We start from the raw sequence: 17,071 nt of genomic DNA, 5'->3' as shown, positions 1-17,071 counted from the left end.
GCTGCGTGCAGGGTGCTCCGGACTCTGTGTGACTTTTCGGCAAATGCCCTTCTCCCATGTTTCCCCACAGGGCCTGGCCAGGGCCATAAGAGGTGACCACTCAAGTCTGTCTCTGGGAGCTTACATATTTATTGGGACGATGACAACAAAGGGCTCCATGTGAGGAGGAAGAGCAGCAGACTCCAGGTGTGGCTGTGGGAGTCGAGTGGCCAGCAGGCTTCCCGGAGAAGCTGTCCAGGCCGGGAGTCCTGGACCGGAGCCCTCAGCCCATCAGGCCCACAGCCTCCGTTTATTACCAGGTTTGTCACACCCCATTTACTACCCCAGGATGGAAAGCAGAGATAATATAACCAACCTAGCCACATAATTTTTAAAAAATCAATATATTGATCAAACTGTAATATAAAGGAGAAATCAAAGGAAAGTAAGTTATCATAAAATAATATGTATTTCAATATGTAAATACTCAGCAACAATGAAGACATCAAATACTTATCCCTAAACATAAAACCACGTAATGGGACATCTGTCAGCACTTCCTGCCATGGGGTGGGTGCTGGTGAATTAAGGGCCATGAGTGATGTGCGCACATGAACAGCAGTTTCAGAAATGGTGAGCAGTTCTTGGTAAGGTTCTGTACAGACAGAGGACAGTTCCCCTCAGTCATCACAGGAGTTGCATTCCTAGAAAATTTAGTGTATATTAAAACCATACAAAGTATTCTGTGGTTATATGTAAGACTGAGCTGGGTCTAGACTCAGCTCATTGTAAACAGATTTCCCACCAGGACCACTGTCAAGCCTCGGGCCTCTCAGATGGTTGTGCGCTGTGCCCCATTCAGTTCCTCATGTAAGTAAATGGTGCCCCCTAGGGTTGTGGCGAACACAGCAACTTGCTTGGAATTTTGAAAGTAGGAGAATTCTTTACGGTGTGGGACTGACCTACACATTACAGTATGCAGAGAGCACTCCTGGGTCCTCCCCCTACACACACACATACACAATGTCAGCATTGTAACAACACCCCCACAAATATCCACAAAACACCCCCACAAATATCCACACTCGCCCTTGGCAGCGCAGCCCTGCTGGGAACCCCTGCCTTAGAGCTAAGGTGGCCCAGCCTCTCCTCCCAGCAGGTAGCCTCCTGACTCCTCTCTGTTGCTTCCTCCTTGTCTGCTCCTCCCTGCTCCCACCTCAGTCCAGTCCTGTGGCCTCATTCCTGGTCCAGCAGACGTGTCCACCTGGGCTCCCTGCTTCCAGCCTCAGGCAGGGAACCCTCCCAGCACTGCAGTACAAAGCCCTTTCTCTCTGCCCCTGCGCTGAGAATTCAGCCCCACGCCAACAGCGCTTCTCACTCTGACCCAGCTCTTCAGGGTAACCTTTCCTCCAGCCCCTCCCATTCTTCAAGCATCCCCGCCTCCAAACCTTTGCTCCTGCCATTCCCCTTCCTGGACAAACCCCATCATGCACTCCGCCGCCTCCCCCATCTCTGTCCTTAGGTGCCACCTTATTTACCAGCCTTTCCAAATGTGTGTGGTCAGAAGCAACGGCTCCTCTGGCGTTTTATCTGTAACCTTTGTAGACCCATAACACCTCTGTAGAGGAGTTTTCTCCCTCTACGTATTAGCACCTCCCCAGGGCAAGGACGCGGACTCACGGTCCTTAGGGCCCCACAATGGGGCTCGGGGTGGATTGAGGGAAAGGCTAGCCCAGGAGGGACTTGGATTCGCCAATTGCTCCCATGAAGTGGGGCACACAGTATTGGGGCAAAGAGTGCAGGGTGCTGCCTTCCTACAGCAGGGAAGGGTGACAACTTGGTTTGCCAGGTGAGAGAGGAAATCAAAAGAAGCCCTGAATCCACTTTGTCTAGGATGTGGTCAGTGCGCCACTTCCCACCAGAGAGGGAGGAGAGTGGTCACGAGCTGTGGAGCAGGCACCGGCCTGGGAGTCCGAAGGCCTGGGTCAGCCAGCCTTACCTGCAAAAGCACATGGTGCCAGGTGGCCCCCTTGCCAGGAGGTCTAGGTGAGAAGGAATTTCACTAACTTGTCTCTGGTTAAATTAAATTCATACCATTAATATTTGGCCTCATTTTTAAAGCATCAATCTCACTAAACTTATGCTCCTCCCTCCTAATCCATATACAATTTAGTAATATGGCTTACCGTGCATTATGTTGTTAGAGCAGGCTATATTATTATGGAATAATATTCTATATTACTATCCTTTGTTCAGCGTGTCAGCCTAGCCTATGCCGTGCTAACTTCTGTCCTGTGCTCAGCCCCATCCCGTACAGAGCTCCCACCTCCCCTCTGTCTCACTGTCATCTCAGCAGGGCCAGTGCAAGGACTAGAGACCTCTGTCCAGTCTATCCTGTCTGTCCACCAAGAGTCCGCTTTAAAAGGTGCCTCCATATTCGCCTCGCACTAGGTCCTCGGGACCCACATTATTCTAGGGACTCCCACCTCTTCTGTACCCTCAGGGCCTCCCTTGCTGGGTTGCTGGACTGTCATGGGAGGCGGAATGGGGCGGGCCTGAGGGAGGAAGGGTGTGTGTGTGTGTGTGTGTGTGTGTGTGTTCAAGCACTCTCGCAGATGTTACTGCTGCCGCTGTGGTCTGGCAGGAAAGCAGATGTTTAAACCCCTCAGTGTAGCTTCATCACACCCGGGAGTGGGGACTTGCCCAAGGCTAGGAGTGGGGGTGGGTAAGGGGTGGAAATGGAATGGGGGATTTGAAGGAGGAGGACTCTAAGATTTCCTCCTGGCTATTTTGAACGAGACTAGGTAGGGGCGCAGGAAAGGGGAGCCCTGACTCCCAGCTGAAGCTAAGGAGTGGTGCCCCCACCCCCACACAGGGCCTGACTCTAATATCTTTTGATGGGACAAATTGGTAAGCACGACTATTAGCTGGGTGACATCAAAAAGCATTAATCTCTGGTTCCCGAGCAAGACCAGCACCACATTAGTGCCTCTCACCCAGTCATTATTAAGACTTTAGCCCAAGGGTGTAATAAATGTTTTATGGCATGCAAACCAAGGCAATGGAATGCAAATCCCATAATATAGCCATACATTTATTTTCTAATGGAGCAAATGATGATGTATTTTATCTGAGAAGAGCTGCTGATAGGGTCTGCCTGGGAAATGCGAAGTCAGGGACCCAAATGGTGAGTGGGTGGCCCTGCTGGTGGGGGGGTCTTGGGTTGGTGAGGATGGGAGCCATTTGGGGACATTTCAGTGACGGTCAAGCTTAGTGCACAGTCCCTTCTAAACAAGCCCATCACTCTTGTTCTCACGCCCCCAAATTCCCTCCTTTTGGGGCATATATCGAACATTCTGAGGCTTAATTACATCCCCTTTGCAGAGTGCCCCTCCTCCCTGGAGCCCCAACCCCCACCCAGAGCTGCATACCAATCAGCTACTCAGCTCATATTGGCTTTCCAAAAATATGGCCGCATTAAGGTGTGAGATGTTAATGGGAGCGAGGGGCACAGGGCTATTTCTCCAGCAGAGTTGGGACTTGGCAGTGGTGCTGTTTTTATTAAGAAACCAACATTGTTCAGTTGCAGCCCTGGGCTAGTAGGCAGGCCAGGTTGGCTACTCAGGGCAGCTGTAGTTTTAAGAAGGGCTTTGGGCAACCAACTGCCCCAGGTCCTTCTGACTGCTAAGCTTCAGAAAGAACTTTTGATTATTCCAGTTGTCCAAAAAAGAGTATGGGCCTTTTTGTTCCCTAGTGCCCTCTTTTGTCCTCCCCAGGCCCACGCACAGTACCCAGCTGGACCGGAGCTCCTGGGCCTGATACTGATGTCTAAGGACCTGTTCTGTACCTAGACTTATGCGGGCACCGGGAAGTTCAAGACCCGTCTCTGCTTTCAAGGTGCTGATAATCTAACTAGGGAAAAGGACATGCATCTGAAAGGAAATGATCAATGTCAGGAGGTATATGGTTTAACGATCACCTGAGTGGTGTATCTGAGGGGTACAAGTTTTTTGTAAGATTTCCAAGCGAGGGGAAGAAGGCACCCACTGAGAAAAAGGGAAAGGGGGTGAAAACCACCGTCCAAAAAGAAGCCTGGTGGAGATGTTGCTGTGAGCTGGGGGTGTTGAAGATCCCTTAAAATGGAAAAGGCAGGACTGGGTTCTTCCCCCAGAGAGCTCATAGTAGGTGCTCAATTCACCTTGGCTTTTAAAAGCCCTGAAAACAGTGACTGTTCTCAGAGGGCTGGAACTAGATCTAGAATTGGCACTTTAATTCTTGGCAGTGCTTTTGATCTAATGTGCCCTCTTATTTTATAGAATAACATTAGCACCAATAATAATTAATTGAGACATTATATCAGGCCCTGTGCTAAATACTTCATTATCTCACTGAATCTTAAAACGACCCTGAAAGGAAAGCACCTTTATGGTTCCCACTGAGGAATAATAATGAGGAAACACGTCTCAAAGTGGGTCTCACCCACAGGAGTAAGAGCTGGGATTATAACCAGATCTTTCTCTCTCTGGAGCTCATCCTACACGGTCTGTCCCTCCAATCAGAGGTAACAGAAGAACATACAACTAGTTGCTGTGGTCAAGGACGAGCCTTTGGCTTCAGGCTGCTGCTGTCTCCCGAACCACAGTGAGCAGCTCTTGGTTTTCACACGTGTTTATCATCCCAGTAGGAGTCTCCCCAGCTCCGAGCACCTGACTCTGTCTATCTTCACTAGGCTGTGCTCAGGAAGAAGAGCATTTCATCCTAAGATAAGTCAAATCATGGATGAACACAAACAAAATAGTAACCATAAATGTGGTGTCCCAAATGATTTTGAGGCCAACCTAATTTGAAGATTCTCTATTGATTTATCTGTGACTGAGTTTCTACCCAAACATGGATGCTCTAGGTTGACTAACCTTTTGAAGACTACATGGATTGTAATGAGTTGTACTTGGTTCCGCTCTGGTATGACCCAGTAAAGCCCCAGAACAGGCCTTTATGGAACATTGTTCTTCAAGGCCCAGAGAGTGAGCCAAGCCCACCTCTAGGGGAGGAAAGACAATAGCAATCAACTCTGAATTATTCAGGCCAGATCAGGAGACACAGATGTGAACACTCTGCAGCCTGAACAGAGTCAGGTCTAGGATGAGAGGAGAGGAGCCTAGGGTGTAAGATTTAAGGAAGCACTCGATCTCAGGGTCGCACGAGTACAGGTCTTGAAAGGAGTGCCCTAAGAGCATGTGCTCTAGGCACCTCTTTTGACAGTGCCTGACTGTCACAAAGGGGAAAGTGGAAAGAAGCTCATTTCTCCTTGGCCTATCATTGAGTTGAGGGAGGGAAAGGGTAGCTTCTAATTGGTCCCTGTATCTAGAAAGCTTGGGACTCCAGGACTGGCTTATACAGAAATTCTAAGGAAACTGATTTGTATAGAAATTCTAAGGAAACTGATTTATACAGAAATTCTAAGGAAACTGATTTATACAAGGGAAAAGCATGAGCTGTTCACTGACTCACTTGAGTCCAGGAGTTTTCAAGCCTTAAGCGGGGCTGGGTCAAGTTAACAATGTCCTCAACAATCTTTTTCTTTCTATCTCTCAGCTCTGCTTTCCTTGAAATTCTTTCTGGGCACAGATTAGTTGAAGGTAGACAGAGGTCATCTGGACCTAGGATGACACACACATGAGAACCAACAGGTGCTTATTTCAGTGCCCGAGACAGCATGGCCTGAAGCCAAACCCACGGTTCTCCCGCAGGAAGGAATGAAGAGATGGCTTCACTCTACGGCTCAGGAAGCATCTCCTGAACGAGAGAAAGAAGGTAGCTAGCAGCTCCAGACCTCCTTCTGGCTAGCCCCAATAGAAAAAAACAAAAGAGAGAGCTTCTTCCTAGTAGTTGTAGTAACAGCTTCTATCAGCCCCGCCAGGCCCATGCTCATCACTGAAGGAATCACCAAGGCCAGTGGCTGACCTGCTCTGATTGGCTAGTTCTAGTCATGGGCTGATTCCTGTGGACCTCAGACATTCAATCCCATTTGAAAGCACACAGACTTGGTGAAGACAGTGGGTTCCCCAAAGGAGAATCTGGGTGCTCTTGGAGGAGGGATGGATGCTGGGCAGGCAAACTTAAGAGTGGTCAATCAAGAACTGGAGACTCCTCTAAAACTCCGGCTGCACCAGGCTTTCTCCGGGGGCCCACAATGCTTGTTGCCCAAATCTTCATAATTTATGAGCATTTTCTGCAAGCTTTCCTCAGGCATAACATGCTTCTTGCTCATCTTTGGCCACCTAACCCCCTCCCTTAAGGGACTGGCCAATGACTTGTGCATTACAGTCACTCAGTAAGAATTTGCTGACGTTATGAAAGAATGAATGAGGACCTGTGCTGGGGCTGGGCCTCAAACTTTTATTAACTGCGAGGTTAAAAGCTATCGAGGGTCAGGGGTACCACAAAGGGGCAGAGGGAGTGAGTCAATTAACACCTGCCTTTTTATTTCCAAATCGAATTGTTGCATGAGGTTTAGGGATGATGTCACCACTCGGCAGTGGCGTCGGGGTAGGATTTATGAGCCATGGTATGTGGAGCGATGGTTTGAGCAGGCAGCTGGTGAGAGGTACTTACCCTGACTGCCCTCGCTTGGAAGTCTCCCTAAAATAACGTTTGTAAGACATGAAGGTACCTTGGTAGTTATAAACCTGGCCCCCTGCACCCAGGGTGGATCTGAGTTGAGTCACTTTTTCCTAGGCTGGTTTAGAAGAGTGCCCAGTTCAGGCATGGCTTCATGCTAGAAAGGTAAAGAGTGGAAATGTTGGGTTAGACAGGATAGGAGATCAACTCAGTCTTGGGTCCCAGGAATGGGGACAGGACCCCCCTGGAAACTTCTTAGGTTGCATCTGAGTAGGGAATGGTATTAGCAATACGGAAAGTGTATTTGTTAATGTTCATTCATTGTCTCCTACCTGAGATGAGCAAGGTTAGCCTCTGATGGAAGTTTCTAGGAATGTGGCCGGTGTGGCTGGACTCTGGCTGATCTGTGGCCTGCTGTAGGCTTGGGAAGGAAGGAAGAAGGCAGGCTTCCCCTCCAGCCCTTCCCACCAGTGCTTGGGTCTGAATGATGGATTTTTGACTGGGTCATTAAATGCTGATTAAAGTACTAGAGAAAAGAACAGGAGAAAAAACACACTGAGTGTTGTAAATACACACATACTCCCACCCCAGGCCCCCTTCTCTTTCCTCAAGCTGCCTCGAAGTTTGTTCCGACCCTCCATTGGAAATGCTATAAAAGGCCAGGTTAATTAAGTCCTATATATTACCAGCGCAAACACTTCCAACTTTATTCCGACGGCTCCATGAGTGAGGAGGAGGCCAGGCAAGGTCCAGGCAGCTCGGGGTAATAAAACCAAAGACTCAATTACCTTGTACATTTGCAGTTTTTATAAAATCATTTAAAGTTCTCCCAATGAAAATCACAGTGGAAAAGGATTGGAATCCTGAAATCCAGCAGGAGCTTAGGGAACCAGAGATTTTAGTGCAGCCACGGGTAAGAAAGTCATGTTGGCCATCCCCCTATTTCTGGGCAGGGAGGCCCCCTCCATGGGGAAGTCCAAGGCAAATTATGGAGGGAGGAGAAAAGGAAGGGAACTCCCCAGCCTGCATCGATTGCCCATTAGGTTTGGAGTACTATACTTGAGCTTTCTGGAACTCGTTCAGGTAGGGATCCCATTTACAGATGAGGAGACTGAGGCAGCAAATGAGTCTTAGGTACCCAACCAAAGGGACCCAACACTCAGGACCTGCTATATTCTGATTCCTGCCCCTCCCGTTAAGCTACCAGGTCTATTATCTACACAGCACTATCTCTGAAGTCCACAGGTCTGGATTCAAATTCCAGTTCCACCACTTCCTAGCTGTATGCTCTTGGTCAAATTACTTCACCTCTCTGAGCCTTAGTAAGTGGTCTCCTCATCTGTGAAAACAATTTTAGGACCTTCCTCAAGCACTGTTATGAGGATTAAACGAGACAGTGTATAAAATACTCAGCCCAAAGCCTAGAGTATGATACTTATAGGTTATTATTGTGATTATTACATAATCAACTTGTCATGACCAGCTCATTACATTTTCCAGGGTGATATCTAGTGAGCCAGTTATTCTAGTCATACTCATGTGCTAAAGAAAAAGGTTAGAGGAGCCCTCCCAGCTTCTTCCTCTACCCCACAGTGACCTAATTCACAAATAGATTCTCCCACTTCTGAGAATCACCAAAGGGCAAGAACATCTTTCCTACTGAGTAATTCTGTTTTTTCCCATGGTTGCAACAAAAATAAGAGCTATATATAAGTAAAAACAACTTGTTTTTCAGTAAATAGAAACTGCTCAATATGCCTGCTCTTTCAGAAATGGGAGTATAAAACCAACTCAACAGCAGGCCCCGATGGGAAAAATTATTCTCTGGGCTGTAGCCACAATGACCCAGAACAATGTTTCCCAAAAGGCTGGAAAGAATTAAGCCCAAAGTTCCCTCATCTAGATCAAATCTCTCAGGGTTTCAGGGGAGGAGCTGGGTGGGGGGTGGGGCTGAAAGGCTGTGCAGCTGGGGACCATGCTCCAGGAGGTGGTGCCTGGCACGAGGTAGACATTTTGATCACTATGTGTTGACCCAATGAGTGACATTATAAGTAGCACCCTGGACACCTCTTAGGTCCTCCTATGTGGAGGGAGAACTTCCTCTGAGCTGGGCCCATGAGGCACACTGTACTTTCCAGAAGTGGCCACAGCAATATTTCCAGTCCCACATGCTCTTCTGGAACCTTGCCATGTGCCTCATCAAGAAGTGGAGTCTATTTCTCCTCCCCTTGGAAGTGGGGAGGACCTGCTGGCTATGTCAACAGGTGAAATGTCATAGATGTGATGCTATACAATCCAGAAAGCTGTGTCATAAAAGGCAGTATGACTTGCACCTGGTTCTCTTGCACAGGAATATAGCCGCCATACTGTGAGGAAGCCAAAGCTATATAAAGAAGCTACATATAGATATTCTGGCCAAGAGTCCCAGCTAAGGTCCCAGCCAACAGCCAGCACCAGCCACCAAACACAAAAATGAGTCTTCAGGTGGTTCCAGCCCCCTGTGGTTGAGCTATACTGAGTCTTCAAATCTTCCAGATGAGCCCTGGCCAGTTTGGCTCAGCGGTTGGAGCATTGGCCTGTGGACCGGAGAGTCCCGGGTTTGGTTCCCGCGAGGAGCACGTATCAAAAAAAAAAAAAAAAACTCTTCCAGATGAGGCCCAGACATCATAGAACAAAGACAAGGCATCCGTACTGGACCCGATCTGCACTCCCGACCCACAGAGACGAAAAGCATAGTACATGATTGTTTTATACCACAAAGTTTGGGATAATTTTTCACCTAGCCATAGATAATCATAACAGCAACCATGCCTTTCCATGCTAGGTTCAATTCTGAGGGCTGCTAGGTTTTTTCAGTGACCAGCTGAAAAAACTCTCGAGCACTGTAATCAGGATGGAAGGGACCTGGAACTCTGACCTAGACGTGAAAGTCAGAGATGGGGCCCGGATGGGAAGAGGATTCACTGCAGATCTCCTTTTCCCGAGGGCGGTGCAGACTAGTTCTAGGCAGCAGTGTGCTACAGCGGGAAAGCGGTGGGCTTGGGGTCGGCCGGCCCTGGGCTCCACCTGTCCTTTCTCCCTCACTAACTCTGCGACTTGGACAAGTCAGTCCACTTCTCTGAGTCTCAGATGGGGATGATAATGACTCTCTTGCAGGCTTATACAGATTAAGTAACATCAATATAGATGACTTGCTTGGCACATAGACCCTTCATAAATCTTCTCATAAAAGATCTTTTGGTTACCCATTCACACCTGCAAATAAATAGATGTTTATGAAAACAGTGTTGCAGGACATCCCTTCTGGGTTTAGGGTGGGAAGGAGAATTAAAACATAACACTCCTTGCCTCAGGGTTTCAATGTGTTGGAAACAGACTTAAGGAGATACGTGTGGATTGAAGTCTCTGCTTTATTAATAGTAGCAAATCCCCAATAATTGCTAAAGCGGGGGCTGCAGTTGGAGCCTGGCGTTTTTTCTGTGACATCGTTAATTGAGGATTCAGAGTCTTCAATAGTTACAGGATTATTTAGGCTTTCTAATCTTTTGTCAGTTTGGTAATTAGTGTTTTTCTAGGCCCTTGTCCATTTTATCTCAATTTTCAAATTTATTGATATAAAGTTGTTCAACTGCCTATTTTACCCAATCATGGAGTCCCCCTTTCTATCAAACCCTCAAAATTGTGCAGTGGGGTCACTCCATGTCCTCTTGTCTAGTGGTCACGGAGGTGGCGTTTTTGCCAACACTGCGCAACAACCTGGTAGCCCCCAGGCGTGCTTCCCGGGACCTCCCAGGGTGCAGTGGCGAAGGCGCCCTGGGCGCCAGCAAGTTCGAACTGCTGCCCGAAACGCACCCTGAAAGTTCAAGGGAAGGCCAGATTCCTTCCCAGCCTGGGCTCCTATGGACAGCGCAAATGTGCCCCTGGGTGACTGTGGTCTGGGCTGACCCAGCCATCTCCCCACCCTCCGGTGTGTAACTCCTTCTGCACCTGTTCTTTCCTCAGCGGGTTCCCAAGCTGAGCAGGCTCTGTGGCCTCAGTCGGCAATAGCCATGCATGTTCCACTCATCTCTGTTGCTAGTTTTTCCCCTACTGAAGACAAGCAGCATCCAGCAGGCTGGGCTAAGGCTGGGGCCTGGAGACGAGAGGGAAGCTTATGGCGCAGTGAGAAGGTACTTATCCCAGCGGGACCTCAGTGTTCTTATGCTGAAGTGAGAAAGGGACAGTGTGCCTCAGCGATGGCCTCAGCGAGGTGCCTGCTCGGGGTGTATCCCACTGTCCGCCTTTCCCAATAAAGCCCCCTTTCTTCTTGATGGTTTCATAGAAAATACCGAGATGGGATTGGTGGATGGTGCTGCTGAGCGCTGGTCTCCTGGGGAGCCCCTGGCTCACAGCCCCACCCTCCATCTGCCTCTTCGGTTGGTCCTTCCTGCTACCTTGCAGCCCCTTCCCCAGAAAAGCAACTGTCCCTGAGCTCTGTCTCCCTCCAAGGGCGGCTGCCCTGAGGGCCTGGCAGCGTTGTCCTCCATCTGGTCACCCAGCTGAGGTGAGCAGAGAACACAAGCAGCTGCTGGGCCTGTCTCAGGGTCAAAAATCCCTGCAGACTCAGTCAGGAATTGGCTTCTCAGCCAAGTCTGGAACCTGACACTTTGAGAGATGCATCGGTGCCCAGCTGGGCACAGAGGGGTTAAAGGAGCATGGGGAAGATAAGAGAATGGGGCAGGCACTGCTGGAACCAAAGCTAGCCTTCTGAATGGATAATTAGAACTGAACATCAGTAAACAATGCCTTGTCCCTCATTAAGGACAAATCTGTATGTATAATGTGCCTATTTTCTCTTTCATTAACCTATAAATGGCCACTGCTTTAAAGTCATTGAAACACCAGTCTTGACTTGCCCGTCAGCTCCTGGTCCTCTCCCCTACACAGACAGAGGTACCACCTTGGCACATAGCTGCCCTGGGGACAGAGGCTGTGGGGGTGGTCCGCTGAGCTGCCACAGACAAGCAGCAGCTTCCTGAGGGGGTGGGCAGAGGGTGAGAGGGCAGCCCCAGGCCCTCCTCTCAGCTGTCTCTGATGACCCACTGTCCTTCCCTAAATTGCCTTATCTGTGCCTTTGAGTGGCTTGGGAACACTCCCTTGGGAGCCCCTGAGAAGGTGGTCAGTGGAAGCATCTCTTTGAACACCCAGCAACCAGCTGGGACTGCAAACCCCAAAGGGGAGAGATCAATTCTGCCCTCTTAAAACTCATGCCCAGGGGCGAGAGCGGCACCAGCACACATGTGTACAGCAGGACGGGCGCTGTGGGGGAGTTTCCTGCAAAGTGAAGTCTTCAGTGAGACTCAGCAAGGCCCCCCAGGTGCATGCCTCCTCCATCAGTCTGGAAACTTCCCAGGAAATTGGTATTATGTCTCCTTCATCAGGCTAGGAGATCCCCTGGAGGCAAAGACCAGTTCTCTTCCATCATATGGGAAATCCTCAGAATTAGGAATGATTGCTACTATTAGGTTGAAAACTCTGTTCAAGGGCAGGACCTTGTCTTCCTGTCTTTCTCTGGATAGCCTCTGTACACCCCTCCCTCCTAGAGCTCCAAGTATACCCCAAACCTATGCCAGGACCCGAGAGGGGTGGGAATGGTGTCAAATGGGGAGACGACACAATGTCTGTCCTCAGAAGCACCCAGAGCTTTTCAACTCTTCAGTGACACTAATTCTCACAAAACAGCAATGAGGTAAGGAAAAGGGGACTAAGATGAGCAGGTACCGAGCACCCACTTCGCAGTGACGCGGGGCATGTACACGACCTGTTTTGTTCTCCCACGTAAGAGCTCACAAGCACGGAGTTAGACCGTATTTCCCCACTCTACACGTGAAGAACTGGAGACCCAGAGGCGCAGCAGACCACTCAGGTTACAGTCTGTCAGCAGTGGAGCTGGGAGCTGAGCAGTCTGCCTGGCTCTCAGGGACAAGCTCTTTCCACCACCGCCAGCTGGCACCTCGGGTGAGTCCAGGAGCCCCGTGAGCAGCAGAGGCAGGAGGAGAAGAGGAAGAACAGTGAGACTGGATGAGTCGGGCCTGGGAGAGAAGCTTGTGCTGGACTTTAGCTGGAAGAAGATCTCAAGAGGCCAAGGACATTGTGAGGGGCTTCTGATGGTGAAGCTGGGGAGAGCCCCACTTCCGACTCCCACCTGTACCTTGTTGGGAGGGGACAGTAAAGAATCCTCAGGCCTGGCGAAGGACCTGGCTCACACATTCAGTTATTCCTCAGAACTGCCATCCCCTGATAATATTTTAACTTGAGACTGACTTCTGATGGGTGTTAGGTTGTTCCACTGTTGGGACATTATCATCATCATGATCATTAGCATGGTTAGTAATTCCAAAGAACTGGAAACAACTTGAATATTCATACACAAGAGAATGGAAAAATAAGATGTGGTCTGTTTGTACGTGGAATGTTCCACAGCAGTCACAAGGAATGAAGTAGACCCACATGGCCTTGACACGGCTAAATCTCTGAGATACATCGTCAGGGGAAAACGCAGCTTTCGTGTATTACAGCTAGTGTGATATCACTTCTGTAAACAGAGAAACGCCCAAACAAAGTGCTTTCAATGGCTACATATTGTAAAATACACATCAAACTGATAACAGTGGCTAACTCCAATTGGGAGTGGCCATCACTGGGATGAACGGTGATCAAGAGGACTTTGGTCTTGGCAGGGTGACCACCTGCCCAGGTTTGCACAGAATGGCCTCTGTTTTCTCTGTTGCTGGTGTAACTAATAACAGCACTGCCTTTCACTCTCAAAAATGTTCAGTTTGGGTGATAAATTACATAATTACCCTACTCATCTGTAGAGTTTAATTTTTTACAAAAAGAATGCATCGATTGATCACTTGTGTCACTTCTAATGGTGCATCAGGTAGAAGGTAAAGTCCTCCCCCTCTCCAGGCTCCCCGCCCCACACCTCAGAGGTATCTATTATTAACAATTCCAGCATCCTTCTTGAAACTGTAAATCTATATACAACCACGTAACCTTAAAACTCGGAGAAAGGGACATACAGACTTGTACAGAACACACTGTTCTGAAACTTACTTTTTTTACTTAATTTTGTCTATATCAGGATCATCAGGAAAACTTAACTACAATATAGACCCTCAGGTTCCACACACAGAGACTCGGGGTCCATGGGTTAGCAATGGTCCATGGACTCCATGCTAACTCTGTCCATGGAACAATCATTCACTCCTTTATTCAATGAACAATTTAGGACCCTTGCTTTAGGTTTGGCCCTGACTGGGCCTGGAATTCAGCAGAGAACAAAATACAGTCCCTGACCTCCAGGGCACAGCCTCAGGTCTCCTTCCAGTGGGACCAGTCATCACTGACAGTGGGTTGAACTGGCTATGAGCATGGGCAATGGGCTCAGACAGACCTAATCCTGGCTCTTCCTCTTTCTGACTCTGTGACTTTGGGAAAAGTACTTAGTGGCTCTCTGCCTCAGTTACCTGGTGGGTAAAATGGACATAATAATACCCACATCACAGGATGGGCACTCAGTAAATTGCAGCCATTATTATTAATAATAAACTAATTATAAATAATAAATATGTAATTAATAATAAAACTTATGTGGCATTCCTGCAAAGAATATTTAAACTAAGTGCAATCATGAGGAAACAGACAAATCTGAACTGAGACATTCTTAGAAACTTGTCTTCAAAAGTGTCAATCTCGCCCTCGCCGGTTTGGCTCAGCGGTTAGAGCATCGGCCTGCGGTCCGGAGAGACCCGGGTTCGGTTCCCGCTAAGGGCACGTACCTCGGTTGCAGTTTGTCCCTGGCCCTGGTTGGTTGTGCGGGTGGCGACCACTCAGCGTGTCCCTTTCACGTCGATGTTTCTCTCTCTCTCTGTTCCTCTCTCTCCCTCCCACTCTACCTGAACAAAAAATGGAAAAATGTCCTCGGGTGAGGATGATAAAAAAAAAAAAAGTGTCACTATCAAATGAAAGACCAAAAAACGCGATAATTGTTCTATATGAAAGAAGACTAAAGAGACATATGACTAAATGCAAAGTGTGTTCCAGGTTTGGATGACAGATTTTAAAGTATACATATACATATATAGATGTGTATATATATAAACAGCATTATTGGGATACCTGGGGAGATATGAATATCAATGGTATATTATATAATAATATGGTAGCAATGTTAAATTTCTTGAGTATGACAATTGCACTGTACAAATGCCCTCATTTTTAAGACATATGTGTTGAAATATTTAGGGATAAAGTGTCATGATGTCTGCAAATAACTCTCAAATGGTTCAGAAAATTGTGCATGTAGGGATGAGGAAGAAAAAAGAAAGATAGGAAGACAGAGAAAATTAAGCAAAATGTTAGCAACTGGCATATCGAGGTGAGTATATGGGTGTTCTTATTTTATTTTTCCAATTTATTTTGTAGATTTAAAATTTTTCAAAATAAAAAATTTGGAAAAGTGAAATCTAATGGTTTTAAAGTAACATGCAGATGAGCGATCGATTAGAGAAGGAGGGAGTGACAGGCGGGAGCGTGGCTGGGAGCTTTCCGACTTCTGGGACATCCTCTTCCTTAAGCTGGGGGCGTTCACTTTGAGAGGACTCATTGAGAGAGGCACTTATGATTTCTTCTCTTTTTGTGTGTATGTTACACGTCAATAGATATGTTTATTTAGAATAATAATCATAATAAAGCATCCTCCACAACATCCTATCTATCCCCTGATCTGGGTCTATAAACGGCAAGATGGGCCCAAGCTGAGCTGGGCCACCCTTCCCTGCCAATGTGTCAAATCCAAGAGGGGGGCAGCAGGCCTGAGTCTGATGACAGCCTGCCCCTCAACCCGACCCCTTGGACAGGAGGCAGGCTGCTTCCAGGAGGCGCCCCAGCCTGCCCCTCCGAGCTGAGCTGTACCCAACTTCTGCTGCCAGCTCCTGTGGCAGAAGGCTGGCCTTGACGCCACACTCCTCAGGCCTCGGTGTTCTCCTCTCTCGTCAGCCCTGTGGGGCCAGATGGATGTGGGCTTAATGAGGCATCTCATCTTGTGTGAGGAGTAAGTCCAGGGGTCACATTTTCCTCTCCTTGCATTGTTTTCCCATGTGCTTGATCTGATCTGCTTCACTAGCTGGAGACACAAACATGGTCACGTCTCTGTGTTTTGTAGATTAATTGCAGCAGTCTTCATCTGCCTAAATTAATAGAAGTGACAACAACGGCTAACACTTACGTAGAGCTTACCACATGCCAGACCTTGTTCTAAGTACCTTATGTATACATTGAGTCCTCACTTAATGTCTCAATAGGTTCTTAAAACGGTAGCAAAACAAAGTATAACAGAATGAGTTTTACCATAGGCTAAATAATATAAGCAACAGAGAAGTTCCTACCACATCTCATCAACATGATAATGAAACGACATTGAACAAAATGACATTATTCAAAGACCTGCCATACAACACACCTAATGCTCACAACTCTCTGAGGGAGGTAATATTTTCTTTTACCCATTTTACAGATAGGGGAACTGAAGTATAGGGAAGTAAAGTAATTTGCCCAAGCAAGACTGGCCTCATAATTTGCAGGGCCCAGTGAAAAATGAAAATGGCATACTTGTTCAAAAATTAGTAAGACTTTCGAGACACAGGGCTTATTTAAAGTACAGGTGAGACTGCACAGGTCTGCAATCCATGAAGCCAGACTTATACACAAGGTAAACCAGTAAGTAATAGAACAGAAACGTGAACTGAGCAGTCTGACTGACTCCACAATCCATTCTCCTAGCTACCTCTCTAATATTCCAGACCTTCCTCCCCTCACCTTCCCCAAACTGCAAGAACTGGAGCTGTTGAGCGCATCTGGGTCTGTCCTGTCTCTGAACCCCTGGTAGAGACAGAACTGAGCAGTCATATCTGTCCACTGCCACAAGGGGACACTGTTGAACACTGGTCCTGTGCAGTTCAACACTTACTTCCACATCCACAGCTCAGTGCTGCCCTTACTGGTCCAATCCCTGGACGTTCACAACACAGCTGGTTTTGCATTTGAACAGTCTCTGCCCAGGCACCTTCTAGGTGGGCATCAATCTCCCCAACAAGCAACTAAGCCTGATAGCTTAGTTCACCCAATAAGACTTCTCAGTTTCTGATGATGAGCTTTCCCTCTGAGTCCTTCCTATTTTTTCCTGACAAAGGATCTCGCAGGAGTCCAACTCAGGTCATCAGAGAGGCCCTAGTAATCCTAAATCCCAAAAGAGAATGGTCAGTCAGGGTCATGACCCCAGTCCTGCCAGCCGGCTTCTTGGCCCATATGCAAATATCCCTACCTCTGTGGTCAGCTCTTTACACCAAAAATCTTCTTATAATCACAACATTTCCTGTTGCACCCTTTTTGAAAAGCAATGTGTTTGCCTATTGATCTCACAGTTGCA

Source organism: Molossus molossus, unplaced genomic scaffold, assembly GCF_014108415.1.
Source record: "Molossus molossus isolate mMolMol1 unplaced genomic scaffold, mMolMol1.p scaffold_m16_p_17, whole genome shotgun sequence".
Taxonomy (NCBI): domain Eukaryota; kingdom Metazoa; phylum Chordata; class Mammalia; order Chiroptera; family Molossidae; genus Molossus; species Molossus molossus.
Note: the sequence above shows the minus strand (reverse complement) of the source record.